The sequence below is a fragment of the Mauremys reevesii genome, linkage group 4, assembly GCF_016161935.1.
Source record: "Mauremys reevesii isolate NIE-2019 linkage group 4, ASM1616193v1, whole genome shotgun sequence".
Taxonomy (NCBI): Eukaryota; Metazoa; Chordata; order Testudines; family Geoemydidae; genus Mauremys; species Mauremys reevesii.
Genome location: NC_052626.1, coordinates 14057605 through 14077465, shown reverse-complemented (window position 1 = coordinate 14077465; position 19861 = coordinate 14057605).

Below are 19861 nucleotides of genomic sequence, written 5' to 3'. Positions count from 1 at the left end.
ATTTTTCTTCTGCATGGTAAAATTTCAAAGCTGTATTCCGTCAATGTTCAGTTGTAAACGTTTAAAAGAACAGCCGTAATGTTTTGTTCAGGGTTGCAAACATTTCAGAGTTATGAACAACCTCCATTTCCGAGGTGTTCATAACTCTGAGGTTCTAGTGTAGCAAAACCAGGAAAGGTTAATGAACCCAGATGTCGACGTCAAACCCCAGCTAAGTTTGAATTTGGCAAAGGATGACAGTTCTTTTCCTGATTACCCCATTTACCCAGGCTCTCTCTTTTACTCTCATTCCCATCAACATTTTAGTTAAAAAATAAATCCCTTATGTTGGAGTCTAGTTTTCCCATCCAGATGCAAACAAATGAAACACAACTGAATGCACCCAGTCAGCATTTGAAAAGCAATGGTGGACAGAAATAAGAACTAGTATTGGAGTCCTTTATATTCATACCCAAAACATTTAAAAACAAACAAACAAAAAAAACCCACACAACTATCACAGCAAATTATAAGTGTCAACCATGCTTTCGCCTACAAAATCAAAGTCACTTCCTCTCTCTCCCCACCCCCGCACCCCTTGTCCAATACACAATGTTTCTTCCTCTTTGCTATTATGGTTTGTGTCTTTAGAGAGCAATCATTGGTTTTTAATTGCCTTCCATTGCCTACTTCATTTGTCAATAAATAGAAAGTGCAGGACTATCACCAAAGAGCTTACATCTGTTTCTCATACATCTTAGCCACCCATGGTGCCTTAAGCTATCCCCTACTGCTAACCAGGCTACCAGTTTATTGGAGGGGAGGGGGGTTTCCTGCCCTTTTAAAAAGATGAAAGTTCCTGAAAGCTTTTTTTTGGGGGGGTGCGTGTGATGGTTTAAGTTAACCAACTAAGCAGCTGTTAGGTGAGAGAAGGTCACTTCAAAATGAATTACTTTCGGCTTGGGCACCTCCCAGTGGTGGAGCTGGCATTAGCCCGGTGATTAGTATGTGATGACAACACCTTAAAGATAATTAGTTGACAATGAGTTGAGAGCCTATTAACCCCTTTAACACCTCATGGTTTATGATTATAAGGAAACACTTTGGGACAATACAAAATAGATCTCGTTTTCTTGCCATGATTTTACATGATCATTCTCAATGTTTCAGTACTCAATTTGTGACCTTCGAGAGAGAGAAACACCAGGCTGTGTCCCAGGGGATCGTTTCTTTATTTAGGGAAAGTGAATATTAAGGATCACTGGAAACAATGACCTGCCCATTTTCTCTGTTAATTCAACAATCTATAAAAGATCTTGGGTCCAGTACAGCACCCCTTCCTCAAACACTCATCGGAGGGAGGGATAGCTCAGTGGTTTGAGCATGGGCCTGCTAAACCCAGGGTTGTGAGTTTAATCCTTGAGGGGGCCGCTTAGGGATCTGGGGCAAAAATTGGTCCTGCTAGTGAAGGCAGGGGGCTGGACTCAATGACCTTTCAAGGTCCCTTCCAGTTCTAGGAGATTGGTATATCTCCAATTATTACCTTTTTATTACCAGAAGTCCAAGGGACTACTCACATGAATAACAGCTGCCAGACAATACCCCGTATTTTCTGTAAGTGGCTGCTCAAACCCAGAAGTGCAGAGTTGACTTTGCAATCCTTATTTGCACCAGTAGATTTTGATTTCAATGGGGTTACTCCCAGAAATAAGGGCTACTTGTAAGAATAAGAGGCAAATGTTGTGCCAATACTTGAACGGGATGACCTGGGTAATTATAGGCCTGTCAGCCTGACGTCAATCCCTGGCAGGATAATGGAGCAGCTGAAATGGGACTCAATTAATTAAGAATTAAAAGAGGGTAATATAATAAATGCAAATCCACATGGGTTTGTGGAAAATAGATCCTGTCAAATTAATAGGATACATTTTTTATGAGATTACAAGTTTGGTTTATATCATATTGTCTCTATATAAATCCATGGTACACCCACATCTTGAATACTGCCTGCAGATGTGATCACCCCATCTCAAAAATATATTGGAATTGGAAAAGGTTCAGAAAAGGTCAACAAAAATGATTAGGGGTATGGAAGAGCTACCATATGAGGAGAGATTAATAAGACAGGGACTTTTCTGCTTGGAAAAGAGATGACTATGGGGGGATATGATGGAGGTCTATAAAATCATGACTGGTGTGGAGAAAGTAAATAAGGAAGTGTTATTTACTCCTTCTCATAACACAAGAACTAGGGGCCACCAAATGACATTAATAGGCAGCAGGTTTAAAACACACAAAAGGAAGTATTTTTTCACACAATGCACAGTCAACCTGTAGAACTCTTTGCCAGAGGATGTTGTGAAGGCCAAGACTATAGCAGGTTTCAAAAAAGAACTAGATAAATTCATGGATGATAGGTCCATCAATGGCTATTAGCCAGGATGGGCAGGGATGGTGTCCCTAGCCTCTGTTTGCCAGAAGCTGTGAATGGGCAACAGGGAATGGATCCCTTGATGATTACCTCTTTTCTTCATTCCTTCTGGGGCACCTGGCATTGGTCACTGTCAGAAGACAGGATACTGGGCTAGATGGACCTTTGGTCTGACCCAGTATGACTGTTCTTATGTTCTAAAGGAAATAGTGTTGATATAATAGGCGTTTGACTTGGTACCACGCAACATTTTGATTAAAAAACTAGCATGCTATAAAATTAACATGGCACATGTTAAATGGATTAAAAACTGGCTAGCTGATAGGTCTCAAAATATAACTGTAAATAGGAATCATCACTGAGTGGGTATGCTTCTGGTGGGATCCTGCAGGGATTGGCTCTTGGCTCTATGCTATTTAACATAAAATCATCACTGATAAAGATTGCAGATGACACAAAAACTGGGGAAATGGTAAATAATGATGAGGACAGGTCACTGATTCAGAGCAATCTAAGTTGCTTGGTAAACTGGGTGTAAGCAATCAATATATGTTTTAATACAGCTAACTGCAAATGTATATATTTGAAAATAAAGAATCTTGGCCATGCTTACAGGATGAGGGAATTCTAATCCTGAAAAATATTTGGGGGTCGTGGTGGATAATCAGCTGAACATGAGCTCCCAGTGTGACTAAGGGTATGTCTACACAGGGATAAAAGACATGGCTGCGGCTTGTCCAGGTCAGCTGATTCAGGCTTGCAGGGCTCAGGTTGAGGGGCTAAAAACCTGTGTCGATGTTCAGGCTCAGCTGGAGCCCAAGCTCTGGGACACTGGGAGGGTGGAGAGTGAGAGTGAGTGTGCTGAGAGCCATTGAACCAAACTGTAAACCCTTTATATGATGGAAACCACTTTAACCAAGGGGGTGGAGAAGCACCCCCATCACGCTTAGTTCCAGCACCTATGCCCCCAGGTGAAAAGGGTCTTACCATCCCCAGTTGACAGAGGTTAAGTGGCTTGCACACATTCACAAAGCAATTAGAGACCAGATCTCCTGACTCCCAGCCCTGTGCTTTATCACTGACTATATTAAATCATTGCAGCAAATGTGGTGGGTTTGGTTACATTTTTTATATTTATAATGCAGGATTCAACAGTCTTTTAAAGTTCCAGAAAGTAACAAGTAAAGTAATTCCAGCCACTCTGAATCATGATATTAATTGATAGCACTTCAACTTCTGAACAATACCTAGACTATCCAGAACAGTTATGTAATTGGGTATAATTTATCCTAATACAGTGCCATAACTGGATATAGTGTTTTACATGTCAGAATGTCCAAAAAAGGTCAGAATTTGTTATGGAGGATGGCCTCACCTTTCTCATGTCATAACCAGTAACTACTGTGACAATGAGAATACAGTTTATATTATTAGGAATACCTTTTCAATTTACGAACAGTTAGGTAATAGAACTTGCTTCCTTAGGTAGGTAGGTTATTGAAATAGATAACTGATAACTTGATCATCAAAGACAGTTCAGGTTTAAATAAAATCAATCTTGCCAAGATACTTTAAAGGTACCTTACAGCCAAGTGAGTCTCTAATTTCAGGTTATTCTCTGGTCAGCATTTACCAATTCCCTGCCCCACCAGCCTTTCCTCACATGAGTAGCTCTTATATGACTAGTCCAACTAATGTCAACAGGATGACTTTCTGGGGGATCTGGCCCATAATTATTGAATAGTAGAATTAAAAGGATAACTGTATGGGCCAAGTGTTCAAATGGTGTAATCTGGCATTGCTGCATTGGCTTCAGTGGAGCGACATCAATTTACACCAATGGAAGATCTGGCTCTGTGTCTACCAGATCTTTTTTCTAGCCAGTTCTTTCCTCCTTCATCCAATTTTTAACTTACTCAGTGTTCAGTGTTTGTTAACATCTGTGTGGTCCAATTTTCTGATACTGTCAGCAAATTATTTGTAGGGGTGCCAGGTTATTTTGTCCATAAACATTGTCCCCATCACACATTTCTAATTTTAACCCTATTTGTCTCCAGTTGATTTACATTTGGCCAAAAGCAAATTACCTATTGGAAGCATTTATTGAAAATTAATTAGGTGGCGAAAGTGCCTCCAGCAGAATTCTCTTAAGAGTGCCTGTTTCTTGTTGCTCTCCAGCATTCACCATTTTCCAGTTAAAACACCTAGCAATTAAAAAAAAAAGATTTCCACAAAGTAAATGATATAATTAGTTCCAGAATGCAACCCAAGCTCTCTGAAATCGGATGCTTTCTTCTAGTCCTAGAGTGCCATACAACAGCAAGCAGTTTATAGTGCCAAGGGATTTTCTATGGAGGGAAGCATAGGCAGTCTATCGTAGCTGAGTCACGGTATGGGGCTAAAAAAAGGTGCCATTGCTATATTAGCATCAGCCAGGATGTTAACATGATTTACTGCAAATAGTTCCACAACATTAAAATGACTTTTTATTTTCTGTGTGTGCTGCTTCAAAGAAGAACTCTGTGGGCTCATAAAAAGACAGAGAACAAATAGGGGCTTCTAAGACCAATTTATATGCCATGCCCACTGTGCACTGAGACACGTATAATCTGTAAAATGTCAGCTTCAAAGTTCCATAGAGATTGGTGTTAACCCTGACCTCTGACCTCACCAACTCTAGTTGGGCCCTCGCGCTCTCATAACCAGCTGTTTTAGATAAACGTGTTCCATTTTTAAAGAGACTGTCTCAGAGTTTTACGTGAATAGTAGTAATATTATTAACTCTAGCTGGAAAAACCACCTTAACCGAGAGTCTTTACAGATGGGCCAATCAAAGTCTGACCCCATGTGGAGAGCAGGGGGTTAATAAATATGTCATTGTACTGAAAATATTTAAACAACACTGGGAGAAAAGAGCAAGGCATACGACAAAAGGAAAGCATATTAGTAGTGTTTCCTGTCAAAGTACACAGAGGAAGCACTTGATTGTGACCATTTTCCTCATAAAGAGACACAGTCGGCCAAGACAAACAAAGCGAAGGAATCTGGTTTATCCGACTGATAGGAAATGATCGACTTAAATGAAGTAAGGTCGAGGCACCAAAACCAGGATCTCCCTGACAAGCCTGCTAATTGAACATATCAGCAAAGGCTGATCAATATTTCAGTGTCCTATGACTGAGCACAGGCTCTTCAGTTTTTCCTTTATGTATCTCTACACCACCAGGTGGGGGCATTAGCCACTCATGTTTGGTCAATGGGAAGCCCAGAAAGACATTGTCCACAATCTGCCAAAGCAGAAAGCTAAAGTCTCCATCATCCTCTTAGAAGGAAAATGTTGACATTCAAGGGCAGACAGTATATTTTAGGCAACAAAGAAGCAGAGGGTGTGTCCGTTCACAATGCATAAAAATAAGTTGGGGTTTTAAGTAAAAGTCCACTGGCTTGTCATTCCTTGGGCTTACGCCAAAGACAATGGAAGTCTGTGGGAAAGCTTCTGTTGATTTAACTGATCTTTAAATCAGACAAATTATGGGCCAAGACCAACTCTCAGTGAAGACGATGGAAACACTTCCCTCTTTAGGACCATGTTCAAAATTGCCCTCCTTGGTTTTTAATTATTATCTTTTCATTTTAATACTTATAGAATAACGTAAAATAAAAATGGACTCCTTACAAGCTTCAACAGAAACAAAAATACCGCAGGTAGGTTTTTAAAAAAGAAACTTTGAAAATTCAAAAATATTCTCACTTTTTAGAGAATGAGAGAAATCTGAAATCAGCCCCATTTAAAATATTGCCGCCAAATTCTGTTCAGAATATTTACTTTCAGAGACAGCAAAAAACAATCATCTAATTGCATACAGCCTACCCTCCTCTCTCTCCATAGCCCAAAGGTTGAGAAATCAAGTACACAGAAGTCAAAAAATGCCGAGGTAAGATTGCAAGCTCAACTTCAACTCTTTCCTCTTTTGCTCATGCCTGAATATATATCCTCTCATATTTTTATGTATTATTTTTCAGTTAGTATAATGCAAACTAGAATCTTTTACTCAACCTTACATACAATACACAGTGTCTTCAGACTTGGCTTGATTATTAAGTGTTAAAATGAAATCTACAAAAAAGGCACATTTGAAGAAAATCAGTTCAGTGACGCCCCAGTTTGAGGCAATCCCAATTTTAGCACAGTTATCATCGGTTTATTCACCTGCCTTTATCTCAAAGCTAAGAATGGGAAAACTTGTTTTACCTAATTTTGTAACCATTCCAATGTAGTAGGCTGGAAAGTTAGAGTCGGACATTATTGGATTCATGGTTTCTAAAGAGAGACTGTGACAAAAGCAACAGAAGTTGTCAGTGGAGCAAATACAATTGAAAAATAAACAATAACTGGACCAGAGACAGAAACAAAGAGAGGCTGTGAAAAACAGACAGCACATGAGAAAAAGAGTCTCATGAAAAATAAACACTATTATATATATACACATACACACCGTGCAGAGGGCATTGACCTGAGCCGACCTTGCATTTATGGCATCTTTAATACCTAAATTGTATTGCAGAGAAAACTTGTTTGTCTTTTTGTTTTGAAATGTAATCTCCTTAACTAGGGAGGCATGCGAAATGGGTAGGCAGGCAACACAAGGTTTGCAAAGGTGAATTAGCTCTTGAGTCATATCTCAAAAATAGGGTGATGGGTTTGTAGTTCTCCAAACTTCATGAGGTCCACCCATCCCCACTTGAGATATTTGTGCCCTGCTCCTGTTCATGTCACCAGAAATGTAGGCAGTAACTAATGTGGGAGCAGAAAATACATGCACACACATATCTAAATAAGAAACATGTTTCTTAATCCTTATTTAATCTAAAATCCAATGGTGGTTCCCAAAGGATGGATAAACGGTGTCTTTCAGAGATATTATACTTTCTTGATTTAAGCTAGTGACCTTGCTAGGAACAAGAAATTGTCTATCTTCAAGGGTGATCAACATTTGTAACAAATATTGTTTAAGCTAGAACCATTAACCTATCACTTTCTGCTCCTAATTCAGGGTTTAATAGCTCTTCTTTGTGGAAATCCAGCAGGGGCACAAGGTGGAGCTACAGCGGCCATTGTTTATTTTTTCAACACCCAGGGATTTAAAAGTCCAACCTTGCATTTGGTTTTGCCCCATCCCAAGCCCTCTGCTCACCCCAGTATGACCATCTCTCTTCCCCATCACGCAGCCCAGTTGTTGGTAGCACCAGAGGTTCTTTCCAGTTCCTATCTTCTGAAAGCACCTCTCTATATATCTCCACCTTACTGATTTTCAAATTGCATGTGGAAAGGTCTCATTGCACCATTACACCTTAAACAATAGAGAGACAGGAAAAAATTATGTGTTTATAGAGAAGAAGGATGGTACAATGGTTAAGGCACTAACCTGTGACTTAGGAGATCTATGTTCAAGTCCCTGCTCCACCAGCAAGTTTTTGTGTGACCTTGGCCCAATCACATAGTCTCTGGGTGCCTTATCCCCCAATAGGGATAATAGCAGTGTTGTGAGACTAGATATATTAGAAAGATTGAGGTGTTCACATCCTGTGGTAAAGGGGTCCATATAATTACCTAAGATGGACAGATCTCTGAAATCTCATTTCAGTAAAAACCCCTAGACATCATGATGATGCAGCAAAAAACTAGCGCAGAATTAACAGTATTGGCTCATTCATCTGATGCCCTAAAGGCTGCTGCCTTCACAATGCCTGTTCTAAAATTCTTGGCTCTGAGATGATGGAACATGAGGCAGACTCTGCATGTTCCTCTGCCAAGATGTGGAAAATCATTATCCCTCCCCAAAGAGATGGAGCTATTGGCGCAGAAGGTCACTAGAACCAAGTGTTTGCTGCTGTGGTGATGGGGGTTCTAAAAAGACAGATGTGTGTGTGAAACAAGATCCTCTGCTCTATAAGATCCTAGTGTACTATAAGGAAGTCATAGGGGAACTCAGACACAAGTGGGGACTGTTGGGGTTTGAATTGCAATAGATATGGGGAGTTTAATAGGAAAAGGGGGAGACACTTCTGCCTGACGCTGACAAAAAGCATGCTTTGTCCAATCCACTGTAGGAATTGCTGACCACCATCTCATATGGACAGTATCACAGCTACAATACTGGAAGGTTGGTGGGTGTCACCAGAAGTTATTCAGCATTCAAAATGTCATCAATCTAGACATAGCAAGAGAACATATTAGCTGGCACAAGAGATTTTCAGAAATTCTTAGGTGTTACTTCATGAAGCAGCTAGTGTTTTAACTAGAGCTGTTCAGGAATTTTCTGTTGAAATATTCTTCCATAAGAAAATGTTAATTTAGCAAAAAATATTGAATTTCAGATCCATGTTAATCTCTGTATTTGAGCCACCACAGTGCCCCAAGGGAGCTGTAGTTTGGGCACCTAACACCCTTATTCTCCCCTATGGGCTGGGCTTTCTGGACATGCTACAGCTCCTATGATGCCACGGTTTCTCTGCCGGAGGAGAGGCATCCAAACTACAACTCCCACAAGGCACTGCAGTGACTCAGACAGACGCAGATTAAAGTTGAATTTACCTGAAATGAAACATGTTGACATTTCTGAATAGAAATTTTTCAGACTTTTTTTTCCCCACATTTTTGATTTTTCAACTTTTCATCCCTCCTTATTTGAGACTCTAAATAAAATATTGAAATATCAGAATTTCCTGCATGAGGGAAATTCCATTTTTCAGTCAGCTCTAATTTTAACTCTTGTCTAATTTATCATGTTTTCTCTTAAAAATAACAAAGTCTTGCTGCTTCTCAATCCAACCCTAATAGGAATATGGGTCTGGTGTTTAGAATTTTCAGCTCACTTCCAGAAAATAAAACTGGACTGTGTCTATTGGAAGGCTGCCATCTTGGTCAATACGCCATTATTTGAACTATATAACTCCAACCTGAAAATAAACAGTGGGCTCTACAGTTAATATCTGTAGCAGGCCTGTATCCTTGGTGGATTGGGAATAGAGAACACCCACCATATGCTGACCAGTTGGTTATAGTCTTCTCTGGACAGAGGAAGCTTATTCTGAGCATCTGTGGCCCAAAGCAGGTCAAGTTGAAGAAAAGCTCCTACTTATTAATGGCCACCATCTTGGACAACACACTGGAAGTTGAACTGGGGACTTCCAGAGCTGAAAGCATGAGTTTCTACAGCTGGACCTAGAGAGTCATGGCTCCCACTCTAGGGCAGTAACAGACTCATATATTTGGTGGACTGGATACAGAGGGGGCAGGAGACACGCTGATCAGCAGGTTATATATAGACTAACCGTTTATATATCAATATAGGTCAAGAGGAAAGCATTATGGAAGTGGTTGCAGATCAGAGGTACATGGATGCTTGTAGTGCTACATGAATACAATCCTGCTTCAAAGGTATTGCAAGACATTACAGTTCTGCCTTTCTTTTCTTTGCAGCAGTTATGAACGAATGGCTGCCTCCCACTTTCTCTCACCAAACATCTGATGTCACAATAATGAATGATGATGACATTGTGGGTCCAATTCTCCTCTCTTTTACATTAGTATAAATCAGGAGTCACTCCCACTGAGGGAAATGTAGTTACACTAGTGTGAGTAAGAGGAGAACCAGGTCTTGTCTCATTGCTCATTAGAATTTTCTACCTAAAGTAAAATTCCCACAGAAGCTGTTTACACTTACCTGCTGGGTCGACGCGGCAAGCAGGCCGGGCGGCTTTGCGCGTCCCAGCCCAATTTTTTTTCGGGGCCCCGCAGGGATGAAAAAAAAAAAAAAAAAAAAAAAAAATCTTCTTTTCTCCCACATAAAGTTAAAGTTTCTGGAAAAGGCCTGTTTTGCCTAAGGAATGTGCAGGAATGTGTATTTTTTTTTTTGTTTTAACCATTTTACCACCAAAATTTTTTAAAATTTCCTTTTTTTTTTAAATTTAAGAACCAAAACCAAAAAAAAAAAATGTCTGGGATGTATGTGTATGTATGTTAAAAAAAGTTTAAAAAGATTTTTTAAAAAGATGGGCCTGAACTAGAAAATGAGCTCTGTCCCACATGGTCCCCTGCCCTGTGTGCCCCTGACAGTGATTTCCAGATTTTTATAGGAGGATTTTTTTTTGGGGTTCTGATTTCTTTTTTGGATTCCCATACCCCCCCACCCCACCCCTACCCCCACCTTTGTCTGGTCTGTCTGGTCTGTGTGGTGTCCTGTGTGTGTGGTGTGCTGTTCCTCCCAGCCCAGGTGTGCCAGGTGTGGAGGGTTACTGTGGGCAGGACTGCAGGGCACAGGGGCTGGGGGCAGGCAGGGCAGGGGCTGGGCTGGCTGGGGGGCAAGGGGCTGCAGGGGCAGGGGAGGGGCTGGGGGGGGGGGGGGGGAGTGTGCGGGGCTGGGGTGGGGGGGGGGGGGGGCTGGGTGGGCTGGGGGGGGGGCCAGAGAGGAGAGCAGAGAGGGGGGGGAGTGGCAGGGGGGGCGGGGCGGCAGGGGGGGGGGTGCAGGGGGGGGCGGGCGGGGGGGCGGGGCAGGGCAGCAGGGGGCGGCAGGGGGGGTGTGGGGGGCAGGGCAGGGTGCAGGCCACCCTGGCAGGTAAGTGCTCCTCCTCTCTCCTCCTCCTCCTCCTCCCCTCCCAGCAGCCCAGCAGCAGCCCCTGGCTGGGCAGGGCTCCCTGGGCTCCTCCCCCAGGGCCCAGCAGCTAGCCCTGCTGGCCTGGGCAGGGGGCCCCTGGGCGGCAGGGCCGGGGGCCCAGGGCAGCTGGAGGACTGGGAGCTGGCAGCTGGGGAGGGGGGGGCCCAGGAAAGGGGGGGGGGCTCTGTGGCCCCACCACCTGGGCCCTTGCCAGGCAGCCTGGGGAGCCGGGGGGGCCCCGGGGGGGGGGGGGGGGAAAGGGCCCAGCAGCGCCCCAGGCCCCAGGGAGCGCCCCCAGGGCCCAGGCTCCCAGCAGTCCAGTGGGCAGGGGCAGGGGGGGCTGTGAGGCTCCCAGCCTCGCTGGGAGCCCCAGGCCCAGGCTGGGGCCCCTGGGGCCCCAGCCGAGGGCAGGCCCCTGCGGCAGAGCCTCCTGTGCCCCTGGCGGCCCGCGCAGAGGAGGGGAAATTCGGGGGCACGCCGGAGCCGGAGGCGCGGGGCCCTGCTTAGCCCCGTTCCCCGAGCAGACCGGTGGCGAGCCGGGCGGGCAACCAGATCCCGGAGCCGCCGTACTCCAGCGCTCCAGCTCCCCGCAGCGGCGCGAGCTTAAGCCGGAGCCGAGCCCGGAGGAGGCGCCTCGTTCGCGCCGGGTGGGTAGTTCGACTCAATTCGTTCAGCTAGCGCTACCCAGCTCGCGTAGCTGTTTTAAGTTGCCCCGTCGATTACCTCCCAGCTGCGAATTCGTTAGGAGAGTTTAATGCTTTTTTTACCTTTAGCCATGTGCCTTGAGCAACCTGCATGGTCATGGAAAGGAAGGCAATTGACTGAAAGTCACAAACTTAGATTGTAAACTCTTTGGGCAGGGAGCATCTTTTTGTCGGTGTTTCTACACAGCCTAGCACAATGGAATCCTAGTCCATGTCTGGGCTCCTAGCTGCTACAGCAATATGAATCAGTCAATAAAATAAAATAAAAAATAACAGTGGCCTAGACTCTTCCTACTCAGGTACAATGCAAGTCCTGAATGTCTCCAAAATGCTACAGAATCACAGTCTCCAAATCAAAATCAGACAGTACAGGGCCGTGGTCCTGGAAAACTAATTAGTGTGAGTGGAATTGGAAATTAATAGCCTATCACAACGGAGTTAGGATCAAGGCTATGTCTGTGAATGCCAAGGAAAAAGAATTACACACAAAATGAGTCTAAATGGAGAATCATTTAACTTTCCAGCCCTTAGAAACTACATATAATAATTCAGTTATTTCAAAAGATGCAGGGCTGTTTCAGCTGGCTTTTCCATACCGAAAACACAGCAGTTGATTCATTCTCATATTTTAAGGCCAGAAGGAACTCCTATGATCATCTTAGCTCATCTTCTACACAACAGAAGCTGTAGAATTTCACTCAATGATTCCTAACTCCAACCCAACAACTTGTGGTTTAATGAGATCATGGGTAAAATTCCAGAAGCACCTAAATCTCATTTTCAAAAGTAACAAGTATTTAGGAGCTTAAGTCTCATTACAAGTCAATGGGACTTTGGCTTATGAAAATTGTATGAAAACTTTTGAAAATTTTATCCCATGTCTTTTAGAAAAACAACATCTAATCTTGAGGTAAGGAGACCCAGGGATGGAGAGTTACCACATCATTAGGCCGTACCTTTTGCATTACTATCTTTTACAACTATTACATTCATTGTCCTAAGCTCCCAATTAAACTTTTCTTTATGAAAAATTCAGTTTGTAAACGTCAGCATGTGATACTTGTATCTATCTTTCATGCAGCGGCAAACTTTTCTTGTTGTCCTCCCTACACACACACACTCCATTGCATAAATAAATTGGGATTAACTAAAAAAATTAGGACTAGAGATCAACTATTAACTTTATCCTAATTCCCACCTCTCTTTGCCGGGTTCTGAATTGGCTGCTTTAATGGATATTTGTAGATTTACTAGCTTTAATTCAGATCATTTAGGATCCCCCAAAGCATCCACAGTGCAAGCTGTGTACAAACAACTCACCCTAGTGCTGGCAAGCAATTAGAGAGTAAAGAAGAGGTCAGCAATTAAACAGTTTAAGCTGCTTTCAGATCTAGTGCACAGATCATATAGAGCTTTCAAAACAACAAAGCACTTAAACAATAAGTGCTTGCAAACCCTTAAGTTTGCGGTTGAGTTTCAAGGTCACATGAACCCAAAAATTCCTGCTCAGCCAAAATGGAAGTGTGTGTCCTGTTTTGGGCCAAAACCCCCCTTTGCAAATAGCCTTAACCCAGAAGTGTAACTCAGCCCAGGTTCTTGAACCTCAGCAAATTGTCCTGTGCTTCAGGCTGCTAAAGACTGGGGACAGTTGTGGGTTAGAGTTGTTACACAAGCTCCATCCAGTTCTCCTGCAAATGTTCAGTGGTGTTTGGCTCTAGAAAACAGAGAAAGAGGCAAGATGGTTCCAGCATAGGGGATGGAACTAGGGGTGCTATCGTACCCCCTGTCTTGAAGTGGTTTCCATTATATACAGGGTTTACAGTTTGGTTCAGCAACCCCACTATAAAAATTGTGGATGGTAGTTGACACTTTCTCCCCCCAGAATAAGAGAAATACTCATTTTGTGGCTTTGCTGCTGAAAGCTTCTGTTTTCATTTGCCATCTATCTTTTTTTCCCTGAGATTGGCTCATTTCTTTTTGTCCTGCAGAGGTCAGTCTTGCCCACCACACTTTGCAAAGCAGCAAGCCTTACTGATGTGCTGAGGGCATATTCAGTCCTCCTTATGCTCTTCACCTAACAGGGAAGCCAGTACTTGGGCTGTGTCCTTTCCCATGTGGAACTGTTCATTAATTTCTCTGTGCAGGAGAGGTGTATAGTCCTCACCATGAACAATGCTGCAAACAAGTCATCAGAACCATGCTAAATTTTACCCTCAGAAATGCAAACAGCGGAGAATGTTTAATTTGTACCTATTTTGACCTTGCAGTCTGAGAGTAAAAGATTCCGTTTTGTTGTCAGCCATAGTTAAGGTGTCTTAGTCTTGACTATGGTAAGTCATGGATTTTGGTGATTCTTTATGGCCAGTGTCTGCAAAACCCCAGATTTCTGTATGTAAAATAGGCACTAGCAAACAGGTACTGTACTTCTAATCCAATCCGCTCTTTTGCTAACAGCTGGACATGAACAACAACGGACATGCACACAAATGTTGTTGGTGCAATTTAGAATATAGCCTTGTTTCTGAACTACCAATTTAACATAAGAGTATAGCACATACGCCACCAAACTATATAATTTTGAAACTTTGGCTTAGTTTATACAACAAAGAGAGGTCAACATTAAGTCACCTTCTATCAACTTAGTTGTGCATGTGTCTACATGCAAATTTGTCTCCCACTGATATATGTGCCTGCTTACAGCAACGCACTAATCAACTCCCCAAACAGCGTTGAGCCATAGTTGACATATTGTGGTTGACACAGTGTGAGCAGAGACACTGCATGGGGGGAGGGATAGCTCAGTGGTTTGAACATTGGCCTGCTAAACCCAGGGTTATGAATTCAATCCTTGAGGGGGCCATTTAGGGATCTGGGGCAAAAATCTGTCTGGGGATTGGTCCTGCTTTGAGCAGGGGGTTGGACTAGATGATCTCCTGAGGTCCCTGATAGTCCTCCAGCAGCTGTCCCACAATGCCCAACAGCAACCACTCTGATCAAAATGGTGAACTTCACTGTCAAGGGGTCTGAGAGACCAGAAGCCACCATTCCCTTCTTTAAAACTACCACATATTTTTGAAATGTCTTTTCCTGACTGTCCAGCTTGGCAAGCACACCAGGCAGCTCTCCACTGTTGTGTGCAACTGCCCAACCGACCATGCCAGCTACATGCTCTAGACCAGTAATACTCAGACTGAGGCTCGTGAGCCACAAGTGGCTCTCTGATGGGTCTCCTGCAGCTCTTTGTAGCACATGGTATTAAAACACAGTGTGATTCAATTATTAACCAATCTATGTTAGTCACCATTGAGGATGCTTTTACTGGGTTATTAACCAGTTGTAGTTGATAAAATAAATAATACTTGGTCAGTCATTTTGCTGTGAGAATAATATATAGTAAATTAAACAATTAATTCACATACTACTATGGCTCTTTTGGGTAATGTTGATCGCTAATTTGGCTCCTGAATGACTGAAGCCTGTGTCACTGCTCTAGATGCACTCCTGCCTGGATTAGACTGGAGATATTGGATCTCCTGGGCCTGGGGAGATCAGACTGTCCAAGCACCACTATAAACCAGTCGTAGAAACATGGACGGCTACAAGCAGATTGCACAGGGGATGCAGGAGACAGGGTAAAACAGGGACCAGCAGCAGTGCTGTGTGAAAGCAAAGGAACTGCAGCAGGCATAATACAAGGCCAAGGAAACCAACAGTCAATCTGGTGCCAACCCGTAGACCTGCCACTTTTGCAATGAGCTGTTTGCCATACCCCGCCAGCACCCAGCAGACCACCATGGACAGCTTAGTGGAGCTTGAGGCAGAGACCCTGCCATGAACAGCAAGGAGGAGGAGGAGGAGGGACACACTTGAGGTAACTAGCTGTGCTGCAAGACAGGATCTTTTTGAGATTCCACTGCAGCCTAGCCAGTCCCTTCAACTGAGCACGAATGAGCCCAATCCAGGGGAAGGCATCTCGGGTAAGCGTGGGAATGCATTTTCCCCCTAAAATGTTTAAATGTGAAGTTGGCACCTGGCTGCACCCCAAGTTAGCAGGACACAAATATCTACTTTTCATTGTCTGACGCCTGTGAGAAGAGGTAGCGGTACAACCAAGAGAGGTAGAATTGTTATCTGCTTTTCATTCCCCTATGGGCTTAGGCAGAGAAGCCATGCAAAGCAGTTAGTTTGTGTACACAGGGATGTCCCTTGTAACCTCCTGAGTGATCTCAATGAAACTTTCATGGAGTTACTTTGCAACCTCTCCCAGAGGTTTCTAGTGATGGCTACCTTATTTCTTCCTCTGCGATAGAACACTTTCCCATGGGCTAGTGGCATATGGGCCTGAGTGGCTTCGGGACGGCAGCAACAACTGTGCTCTCTGTGCCTTTGTGACCCTCAGGAGTGAGAGATCAGCTAAAATCACCACTGCATGTGGAAAATACTGCAGTACGCAGTGCCATTGCCCTGTGCTCATACACATGGAAACAGGGGCCAACCTTTTAATGTTTCATGCAACTGGATATCATCATTCCCCGCTTTGTCCCTCATACTCACCATGGCTGTGGCTGGAGAGCAGAGCTGTGCAGAGGTGCTCCAAACCTGAAGTGGCAATAAGCAGGCCTTATTTAAAACTCTCATGCGAATAAAGGAAGGGAGTTCTGAATCTTATCTTTTGCTTTCCATTGTGACTCTAAGTACAATGATACATCTGTCTGTTTGATCTGTAGCTGCTGTCGTTGCAGCCTTGAGAGGTGCCCCCTCCACACCCATGGAATGCCTGATCCTGATGAGAAAGAGAAAGAAGGGTACAAGGGAAGACATATCCACCTAGATGCTGCAAACCATTGTTAACAGAGGGCCTGGTGGTGAATATAGCAGGCAACCTGGAGAAGGAAACAGTGGAGAAGAGAAGAGCCAGGAGTCCCCACAGGAAAAGGAGAGGGAGATGCACCAGGACATAACAGGACTTCTCAGACAGCAAACACAGATGCTGAAGACTGTTGACCTACAAGTCCAACAGCCACAGGCTCGCCTCCCTCTGCAATCAATGGAGAACTCCATTTCAGCAGCTTCCTGTATCTCCCAATATTCCACGTGGCATTATGGGCTACATCCCTACTCCTACCACTCGGCATCAGGGCAAAGTAAGGAAAACCACAGCTTCACATTCAGTGACCTGTGAGAGCCCTGGCTGGAGTATGTTTGGCAGAAATGGACAGGAATCAATAGAATCATACAACTGGAAGGGACCTCGAGAGGTCATCTAATCCAGTCCCCTGCACTCATGGCAGGACTAAGTATTATCTAGACCATTCTTGACAGGTGTTTGTCTAACCTGCTCTTAAAAATCCCCAATGATGGAGATTCCACAACCTCCCTAGGCAATTTATTCCAGTGCTTAACCACCCTGACAGTTAGGAAGTTTTTCCTAATGTCCAACCTAACCCTCCCTTGCTGAAATTTAAGCCCATTGCTGCTCATCCTAGCCTCAGAGGTTAAGAAAAACAATTTTTCTTCCTCCTCCTTGTAACAGCCTTAATATACTGTGCAGGACACAACAGGCAGCTATAACTATTAGGATATTTTTTCTCACTGATATCTAATCTAGTGAGTGAACACCGCCAGCGCCCCTTCAATCTACCACATTTGACTGTCATTCTGCACCTGCTGACCCAGTAGTTGAATCTTTCCTACCAAGGTGGCCAATGAATGGCTTCATGAGCCAGGAGAGCAAGGGGTAGTCTGCATCCCTCAAGACCACTATTGGCATTTTAAAACTGCAAATGGTAATCTGCTATTTGGGAAAATGTCCCTGCTTGCAGCTTCCTGAACAGTGTCATGTTCTTAAAGATGTGATTGTCATGTGCCTTCCCTGACCAGCCCCTATACATACCAGTGAAGCATCCCCACTGATCCACTGCTTGCATAACCATACAAAGGTAGCCTTTTCTGTTGATACTCTGTGGCAAGGTGGGCTGGGGCCAAAATAGGAATATGTGTGCTGTCTATCACCGCACTGCAGTTCAGGAACCCCATAGCCGCAAATGCATCTAGGATGTCCTGCACATTGCCTAGAGTCACAGTCCTACCTAACAGGATACTATTAATGGTCCCACACACTTGCATGACATTATTCCTCACAGGGGATTTTCCAACTCCAAAATTATTTCCCACTTAGTAGTAGCAATCTGGTGCAATGACCATTTGCTTGTCAACTGTCAATGCAACTCTCATTGTGATATCCAGACACTGGAGCACTGGGGCAAGCTCAGCACACAGATCCAGGAATGTGGCCTTTCACATCCAAAAGTTCTGCAGCTACTCATTGTCATCCAAAATCTGCATTCTGAGGCAATCCCACTAATCAGTGCTCATTTCTCAGGCCCAGAAGTAGCACTCCACAGTCTGAAGCTGCTCCATGAATGCTACAAGAAACCTTGAATTGTTGTCATGTTCCCCATTCCCCCTACTTCCTGTGGCTCTCCAAATACTGTGGGATCATTCATCCTATATCTGCCACGTTCATGACAATAGCGCAGAACTTTGCAGGCTCCATGCTTCTGTCAGAAATGGCAGACAGCAACAAGTGCCACATGTGTTTCTGGGGTTTTAAAAAAAAAAGGCACAAAAATGATGGGATAAAGATGACATGATGGGATAGAGAAAGTTGCATGATGGGAACTTGACTCCTTGCTCCCAGCCCCCTCTGCATGACTTGTGTGTGCCCCACAATGCATTGCAAAAATTCCCCAAAAGACACTGTGCCAGACGGTGGAGCATGGACACTGGAATACCTACCCATGGTACACCACATTTTGCATTGATACAAACATTCCTGGTGAGTCCGTGCAGTGCCAATGCAAGCAGCCAAGTAGGCACATACACGAGCGATATACTAACTGAGGCACCTTTATGCTGATGTAATTTGCATCAACCAAACATTTATGCTGACATGGTCCCCCAAGAGGCTGGTACATAATGTGGGTTGCCAACCTTCATTACAAAAAAATAAAAGAGAAATATAGACAATGCAAAACACTGCAAGTTTGCTTACTTATTCTAAACAAGATTTGACATAGCCTGTGCTAAAAGCTCCTTATCTTTGCAGTATGAAGGAGTTTTCTTTCCTCCTTTTAGTCTGAGTTGTTGAAGCACCAGCTGAATGGTAGACCTGTGATAAGATGATTTTTAAAGCAATTTCACTTTAAAGTTTTCAAAATCAATTTAGCTTCCCCACTACCGTGGGCTGGATTCCCAGGTAGAAGCATTTAATGTGGCAGCTGCTTCCTGAGAAATTTGGCCTCTTGAATGCATTCTTTTGGGGTGGTAAAAGGGATTCTGAGGAACCCAGAGGTAGTTTGCTTTTTTCCTCAGATCTGTTTTCCTCAGATCTCACATCTTCAGCCTTTTCAACTGGGTAAGTTTGGTAGATTCGAGAAAATATTTTGTAAGTATAAAATGAAACTGAAGGAAGAGGAGGCTCCAGAACAGAGTCCCGTCCTTAGCTTACACTTGCACCCAGAAAGATTAAAGAAGGTTCATCAGTTTCTTGAGAGCTGAACCTCACTGTTGGAGGGAGACCAGCAGCCAATGAAGAAACTGCTAATTGTGGCCAGCCAGTTGCTAGCAGGGACGGGATGGGCTGCCTCTCTTGGGAGGAAGATTATGAACTCAGGCATGGGAAGGAAGGCAAGAGATCACTTGGGGAGATAATGAATTTGTCTGGGGGTAGATCTGGGCCTTAGTTAGACTACATCTATCCTTGTACATTCATGTCCTTTGCTTCAAATTGCCATGTACTTCTTTGTGTTAGTACAAGTGTGTATTAGTGGTTGGTCCACAAATAGAATGTGAGACCTACTACTATATCATCAGCTCAAGGAGATTCCCTTTAGTTCAAGTAGTAGAGACCTATGATTTTGTAGATGAAATACCCAGCTCCCCCCTCAAGCAGCATGCATATAAACTCTGTCTAATAATTGTGACTTTTGCTAGCAGGCATGAATTCCTTACACCCTCTCAATACGATCCAGGTAACACCCTTGGATCCCCATGGGGATTATGTGGAGGGTGAATCTAAGAGATTTGTT